Source organism: Notechis scutatus, chromosome 5 (assembly GCF_049901735.1).
Source record: "Notechis scutatus isolate UNSWTSFEM ecotype Mainland chromosome 5, rNotScu1.2, whole genome shotgun sequence".
Lineage (NCBI taxonomy): Eukaryota > Metazoa > Chordata > Lepidosauria > Squamata > Elapidae > Notechis > Notechis scutatus.
The window spans coordinates 18,085,005-18,093,728 of NC_142013.1; the positions used below are offsets into that span (position 1 = coordinate 18,085,005).

Here is an 8,724-nt window from a genome sequence, read left to right on the forward strand (position 1 = left end):
AACACTACATGGTAGTCAGACATCTTGGCACCCTGTACAATGACTGGTTATTGAACTCCCTCAGTTTTTTTCTTTAAAAAAAAAACCTTGAACCTAATGGTAGTCAAAACATAAATGGCTATACCCAAGATTGAATTTAAGGTGGGCTTCATGTGGTTCAAGAGTTAGTATGCAATAGTAGTAGCTAGTCTTTTTCAAAATCATTTAAATTGTAAGCCATAACCACATCTAATTGCATTGTATCCTCTTTTAAAAAAAATAAAAATCTGCATTTAGGTTCAATAGATTATTTGTTGAAGTGGAAAAAAAGCTTCTGTCTGTACTTATTTTTCAGCTATGTGTGATATTATATACTTTGCTTTTGTTCTCCTACATCCCATTACCTTGACTATACCTTGATTATTTACCTTGATATCATTACCTTGATAAAAACACCACATGATTTAGGTCTTCCTGTATGGAAGCTTCTATAACTCCCCAGTCATTTTGGTTGCTCTGTTCTGCAGAAAATTAAAAAGTATGTGTGCAAGGTTAAATGGAAATGAAAGGGAAAGGAATAGATTATGACAATTCAATCAGAAATATGTCAAATGATTAGAGTCACCATTTGCAACAACAAGGATTGGTAGTATCTTATCACTTATCTATCACTTACGTATAGGAGAAGAAAAAGGCATTTTGACTGAGTGGTACTTAAAACTTGACAAAAAATTAAGGGCCACAATCTTCCAGCATCGAAGATAACCAGATCACTGTGTTTCAGGACAGTGACCCTGGTCAGTGAATATTATTATTATTATTATTATTATTATTATTATTATTATTATTATTATTATTATTATTATTATTATTATTATTATTATTTCATTACAGTGCGGTTCTCTGACATGGTGTCTTTCTGCCGCTTCTGAGGTTGTTCAGCTTCCAGTAGCCCTGCAGGCCCATGGCCTGGTTGGTCAGCTATGGGACCCGTGGCCTGTAGCCCACTTGTCGATGAATGCCCAGGTTCCCCAACACGCAACGTGGTCCTTGTTAACCCAGGCGATGACCGAGCCAGTATAGGCTTCATTCAGTTGTGTTTCACCATGATTCATTGCATGGGTTGTTGGGTGCACTCAGTTCTGCTCCTCGGTCTAGACCTCTCTGACATGGTTGGACCTGCTGGTAGTTTGCACTACTGCCAGCACAGCTCTCAGCTTCATTGGAACAGTTAAGCCCCCCGCCATGTCAAGGCGGCACCCCATGGGGGTGGCACATGCAGGGGGCACCCGAATTGAAATGCTCAATGGACAAACCATCAAGTGCCACCAACCCAAAGCCTACAAATACTTGGGCATACTGCAGCTGGATAATATCAAGCACGGGCATGTGAAAAATGTGGTCAGCAAAGAATACACACAAAGGGTCAGAAAACTTCTAAAAAGCAAACTGAATGGCGGTAACACCATCAAGGCTATAAATACCTGGGCCATACCCGTCATCAGATATACCCCTGGGATCATAAACTGGACACAGGCAGAGCTGGACAGCTTGGATAGGAAAACAAGAACACTGATGACCATACACTATGCAGTGCACCCGCGTAGTGACGTTGACAGGCTATATTTGCCGAGAAAAGCAGGCGGCAGAGGACTTTTGCAAGTAAAGCAGACAGTCAAAGAAGAGAAGCATGCTCTGGCAGATTACGTGAAAGACAGTGTTGAACCAGCTTTGATGGAGGTCAACAAGAGGAAGCTGCTCAAAGTGCAGCAAACCAAGAATCAATATAGAAAAACAGCGATGCAAACTCAGGCTGACAGCTGGTGTAACAAAGCACTGCATGGACAGTTCCTTGAAAAGATCCAAGGAAAAGTAGATAAATAGAAGACCTGGTTATGGCTGACCAACAGAACACTGATGAAAGAAACAGAAGCCCTGATTCTTGCAGCCCAAGAACAAGCCATCAGAACAAATGTAATCAAAGCCAGAATAGAAAAAACTGCTGATGACCCCAAATGCAGACTCTGCAAAGAAGCAGATGAAACCATTGATCACATACTGAGCAAGACAATAGCTCAGACTGACTACAAACAACGTCACAACACAGTTGCTCAGATGGTCCACTGGAACTTGTGTCACAACTACCATCTGCCTGTAGCAAAGAACTGGTGGGATCATAAGCCTGAAAAAGTGGTCGAATATGAGCATGCAACACTATTGTGGGACTTCTGAATACAGACTGACAAAGTTTTGGAACACAATACCCTGGATATTACGATTGTAGAGAAGAAAAAAGTGTGGATCGTCAACATTGCCATACCTGGTGACAGCAGAATTGACAAGAAACAACTTGAAAAAGTCACCAGATATCAGGACTTGAGAATTGAACTGCAGAGACTCTGGCATAAACCAGTGCAGGTGGTTCCAGTGGTAATCGGCACACTGGGTGCTGTGCCTAAAGACCTAGGCAAGCACTTAAAAACAATTGGCGCTGACAAGATCACCCTTGGTCAGCTGCAGAAGGCCACCTTACTGGGATCTGCTCGCATAATCTGCCAATACATCACGCAGTCCTAAACACTTGGGAAGTGTTTGACTAGTGATTTGTGATACGAACTGCAGCATGGTTATCTCGTTTGCTGTGTATCTGTCATTTTTGTGAATAATAATAATAATAATAATAATAATAATAATAATATAGCTTACTTGGAATTGGCTAAAATCAGGAATACTGAAAAAAGAAACTGAAGGCTTTATTTTGGCTGCTCAAGAACAAGCCTTAGCCACAAATTGCATGAAAGCAAAGATTCAGCATGTCACAACTAACAGCAAATGCCGCCTCTGTAATGAGAAAGATGAAATAGTTGACCATTTAATCAGTGGGTGCAGCAAAATCTCACAAACTGACTACCTAGAATAGGGAACGCCAACCTTTTGGACCTCAGGGACCACCAAACTCATAATTTTAGATCCCAGGGACCACTAACTGATTCTGTGGGTGTGGCATAATTTGTGGGTGTGGCTTGGTGGTCATCTGACTGGCTGGGCATGGCTTGTATGTAAATATTATAAATATTTATATAAATATTGCATTTTTATTAAAAAAAGAGCAACTTTTACCCAAAATCAGGCAAAGCAGGCAGGCAGATTGAGTTGCTCACAGAATCACAGATTCATTCAGAAATCTATCTATCTGCCATTGGCTAGCTCAGTCTGTCACATAAAATTTGCTTGCAAGCAAACTCACAAAATTAACTCACAACACACCATGTATGTAAATATTGAATTTTTTTATATAAAAAAGCAACTTTTATCCAAAATCAGGCAAAGCAGGCAAATTGAGTTGCTCACAGAATCATTCAGTGATCTTTCTATCTGCCATCGGCTAGCTCAGTGTCTCAAATTTGCTTCCCATGAGTCTGCACTGAATTTGCTTGCAAGCAAACCTTCAGTCTTAAGGGAGGTTCAGCTGTGCTGAGCCAAAGATCTAAAGACTATCTAGAAAGCAAAAAAATCAAACCATTTCCTGCTTCCTAGCTAATCTAAATCTCCCAGCACAGCAGAACAGAAGATGGTCGAAAAAAGGAAAAATAGCAATTTAGCAGGTAAGTTTACTGGGTAAGGAGTGAGTGGGCGGGGAGGATTCCCACGGGCCATGTGCACTGAGCAGCCTTGTGTTTCTGCGCAGCCTGGATTAATTGCTTTGGGGGGGTTCTCTGGGGGTGAGATTTATCTGCAGCCCACCAAAATTTTCTCACGGCCCACCAGTGGGCCATGGCCCACCTGTTGGCGACTACTGACCTAGAACAACATAACCAAGTTGCTAAAATCGTTCACTGGAAACTGTGCCAAAAGTTTGGATTTGAGTATAGTAACAACTACTGGGAACATCAGGTTGAGAAGGTTCTGGAGAATGAAAAATTCAAGATATTATGAGACTTCAGAATTCAGACTGTCAAACACTTGGCCCACAACACACCTGACACAACAATAGTTGAAAAGAAAAAGGTTTGGTTCATTGACATTGCCTGGTAATGGAATACCTGGTAATGCACTAATTGAACACACGCAGCAAGAAAAAAATCACAAAGTATCAGGACTTACAAATTGAAGTTGAGTGACTTTGGAAAGAGAAATCGTGTGTTATTCCAATTGTAATTGGAGCCCTTGGAGCAATACCTAAAGGGCTGCCTTGCTATTCAGAAATTCTGAATTTAACAGACTTGAATACCCTGATTCTACAAAAAAACCACCCTACTTGGAACAGCTTATATCCTCTGATGCTACCTGAACAGTTCCTAGGTCCTTGGTTAGGACTCGAGCTATTGAGCTACCAACTAGCCCCAAAGGCTGTGAATCTCATTAAAGATTAAATAATCAATAATAATCAATGATAATGATAATGATAATGATAATGATAATAATAATAATAATAATAATAATAATAATAATAATAATTTAAGAAGATGGTTGATGCCTAGGACGCTGGCAACAACCCATATCAACCATTAGCATCAATCATTGGTGTTTGTGATACATTTTTAAATGTTCAGTTGACTGAGTTTCATGTTTAATGAATAAAAGAAATAATAATCATCATAATCATCGTAATCATCATAATATAAAATAAAAACAGCCAGAATATTTCAGTATTTCATGTTCACCCTATAGCCCATTTTCAGAACTATTGACCCCAGTGGCAAAATCTGTTGTTTTTTCAAGTCATTTGTGTAGCAAATTCAATCAAGATGTCATCATTATCCTCATCTTTCTCAGATCAGTAACTTCATTGGTACCCACTGGTAGACAATACAGTTTTTATGCCAGTCATCAACTTCCTTGATGGAACCCAAGAAGAGCATTTCCTATGATGAACCCAAAACATGATACCTCCTGTTCTGTATCATTATTTGAGATAGAATATCTTATCCATAAGTACTTTACATTAAAAAGAAATGTTTTTGAAAAGGCTATAAACATATAGAAAGGAAAGGGGAATCAAGTAGATGTTTCAGTGAAGGGGAAAATAATATTAAGATAGAAGAGATTGGACTAGAGTGGATCTCTTTAAAATCTCCTCAAAATGTTTATTTGACATTCCACACACATAAATATACAGTATTTCTGATCATTTTCTAAACCAATCAAAATATTTTCTCCCTTGTATTTTGCCATTGGAGTCAATGGCCAAATTAGATATGTGTGTGGAAGTCTTTGGATTTATATTTCAATGATTGGTTTTAATACCTTGAATGAAAATTCCAATCCACTCAGGAAAAAGCTATCAAAACAATTGTTTGCCAGATTCTAGATACTGTCTATCAGATTCTCTTTGCAGATAAGTTGGGAGGTGTCAACCGTCCAAGGGAAGATAGATCAGGAAACAGGCACCACCAGAATTCAATATACAGTAGTTTGTTGATACTGATTATTGATAGAGGTTTCTTTTTCATGCTTTTTTTGCTTTCCCTGACTGGACTCACATTTTGCTAAAGGACATCCTATGTTTACTCCAAGGTCATTTTAAAGGAGGTTAATGTGCCCCCATTGGACAATTCCCATGTGATTGTGGTCTCCACCTGACATAACTTTATAGCCATGGCAAAAAAATAATAGGAGAAGGGATTTAATACTGTATATGCTAATGGGAGGATCTGTTAATCACAAAGCTCACTTGGGACCAGCATTGGGAGTATTCAAATATGGTATTTAGCCATGGTTTCATTCAATTTGTCAATTAAAGAAAGTTGGGTAAGTTTCATTAAGCCTTAAAACATGTTTTTAAAATACAGTGGCCTGCTTCATATATTATCCTAAGGCTTAAGACAGAATGCATAATGGGAGAAATTAAATATATGCAATGCACATAAACAAATTTCATTCTTCAGGGTCTTCTCCTTGAAGGTTCATGATTATCAAATCCAATTACATCAAACCAGGAGGAAAAGGAATGACAACATTGGTACATCTTGCTTTCTAATCTGATATATTTTAAATGAGCCATTGCTCTGTCTATTCCCCTTGTTTTTCTGAGTCTGGAATTGGACATAGAAAATAGCTCTACAAATTTACTATGAGCTAAGTTGTATAAACAATTAGTGTTGCCCTGTTGAACTCTCACATTTCAGGACACCAATTTAATCTCATCCCTCACCTTGGTAAAATCAAAACAAGTCAAGATGCTCTCAGTGCCTTAAATGAAGATACATCTACATTATGATTGCCATTTAAGAATCAATGCTGGTTAGAAATGTGCCCTATCACAGAAGAAAACCATGGTTTTAATATGTCTAATGAAGAATTTAGAGCCATTTTGTATAAAGGCTACAAAACAAAAGTAAAGAACACAGCACAGGACCTGACACACTTAATTAAAATACTATTGGATACATACTTTCAGTACAAATGATCATGGCTAAATTATTGAGGGAACATCTACAGTCATGTTACTGGAAACCCAAGTGAGAAGTAAGAGGAGTACATATTGCTAATTTTGGTTGGATCAATGGTGCCCTCTCTTGGACAAGAAAACTAATTATAATTGTTCATACATATTTAGATTAGTGTAATACCATATGTTCTGTGTGAGGGCTTCAACATGCTTCCTCTGTAAGTTGCTCCAATATAGGATTTGGTGTATTAAAAAGGAAATGGTTTCCTCTATCCAGTCATGTCTCACTCTGGGATGGTGGTGCTTGTTAGATCGGGTAGATCGGTTCCAATCAGAGACGCGAGACCAGTGTACTTCAAGCTCTTTATTTCATTGTATAGACCTGTGCAAGATCTTGGAGCTGTGGCAGCCCTTCATATAGGGATTACTTGCGGCTCGTCGGCCAATGACAGTACTTTGAATCTCCCTCTATCGGCTCGGCCAATCGCGGTCGATTCTAAGTAAGCCAATCACGGTTGTTGAGTAGGCCAATCAGAATGCAGTTCGTGCGGACCAATCAGAATTTACCTTTTGGAGTATGTTAATACACAACACCCCTCCCCTCTTGGTTCAGTCCTACGGGACGTGGTTACGTAGTCGCGCAGATAGGCGGGGCTCCGTACCTGCCTATTTGACCTGCACAGCTCAGTTGTTGTTTCGTCTTCGACCGGTTCGGGTGGACTCTTCATCGCTCTTGTCCTTCTTGATGGAACCGCCTGGAAGGGTGAGCCGGGCTTACTGTGGTAGCTCCCACCCGGTCTACCTGGGTCAGTTGAGCTGCCAGTTCCGCTGTTCCCACCTGGTCTTTCCGGGCTGGTTAAACTGGCTTGGCTGCTCCTTGCAGGTGAAGCTCCTGGGTGTTCGTCTGCTGAGGGGTCGTCATCTGCCGGTGAGTATTGCTGGTTTATTTTGGTTTGGTGGTGTTCGGTTTGTGTTTTAGAGTTTTCTTCCCCTCTTTGTTTATTGTTTGAGGTTTCCCCCCTCCTCTCTGGTTTCTTTATTAGTGATTGTTTGTGGTGTTTGTGTGCTTTCCGTGTTGTCGGTGGTTGTTCTTGACCTTAGTTGGTCGATGTGCCACTTCCAGCTTCCTCCGCCGTCCGTTTGTAGCTGGTACGACCAGGGGCCCATTACCTGGGTTATTTTTGCTGGTACCCAGAGCGGGTCCCCTGTGAAATTTTTGGCGTATACCGTGTCTCCTGGGGTAAATGTTCAGTGTTTGCTTGATGAGTCTGGGGGTTTCTCGGGGTTGTATGTCTAGTCTGGGACCGTAATTTTCTTCCCATTAGTAGTTCTGCTGGGCTTTTGTTGGTCGTTGTGTTGGGTGTTATGTGTTGTATTAATAGCATTTTATTTATTTTGTCCTGTATGTCCCCGGTTTTGATTTTTTTCTATGGCGTTTTTTGTATAACGGACCATGCGTTCCGCCCGCCCATTCGCCGCCGGATGGCTGGGAGCTGTCAATGCATGCCGTATGCCCCATTCCGCCAGGAATTTTTTGAATGCTAGTGCGGTAAATTGTGCCCGTTGTCTGACACTAGCACATCTGGTAGACCATGGGTGGTGAATAGTCTGTTTAATTCCTTGATAACGGCCTCCGTGGTGGTGGATTTCATGGTGCTCACCTCCAGCCAGTTGGAGTAAGCGTCGACCGTTATCAGGAATGTCTGTCCCTTGGTAGGTCCGGAAAAGTCTATATGGATCCTAGACCATGGTCCTCTGGGGGTCTCCCATTCTAGGATTGGGGCGGAGGGCGGGCTTGGTCTGGATTCCTGGCATTTTCTGCATGAGGCGACCCAAGTTTCAATCTGTTTGTCCATCCCTGGCCACCAGGCATAACTCCTGGCCAGGGCTTTTATTTTGACGATGCCCGGGTGCCCCTCATGCAACATAGTCAATACCCTTTTATGTAAAGTTTCAGGGATCACAACCCTGTCCCCCCAAAGTATGCAACCCTTCTGCGTAAACAGTTCGGTCTGCCGGTTTCGAAAGGTTTTAAACTGCTCGCCGCCGTCGGTTTCCGGCCACCCTTTTCCCACCCAATTCAAGACCCGTGCCAGCCGTTTGTCTTTATTAGTTTCTCTGGCAATGTCTGATGCAGTCAGGGGTGGATTGGGTAGTGTCTCTATGTGCAGTGTCGATGTTGTGGGTGCCGGGTCATCCTCCAGGTCAGGCAGGGGGGAGTGGCTCAACGCGTCTGCATGTGTGATGTTCTTCCTGGGTCGGTGTGTCAGTTGGTAGCTGTAGGCAGCAAGGAACTCGGACCACCTTGTCATCCTTGGTGACAGTATGTTCGGGGTGGCCTTGTTCCCTGCCAG

General features: G+C 41.5%; 1 pseudogene; it reads left to right on the plus strand.

Annotated features, from left to right (window-relative positions):
* The first annotated feature begins 1,554 nt into the window (after positions 1-1,554).
* LOC148130379 (uncharacterized) lies at positions 1,555-2,557 on the plus strand (annotated as a pseudogene).
* Positions 2,558-8,724: the final 6,167 nt, after the last annotated feature.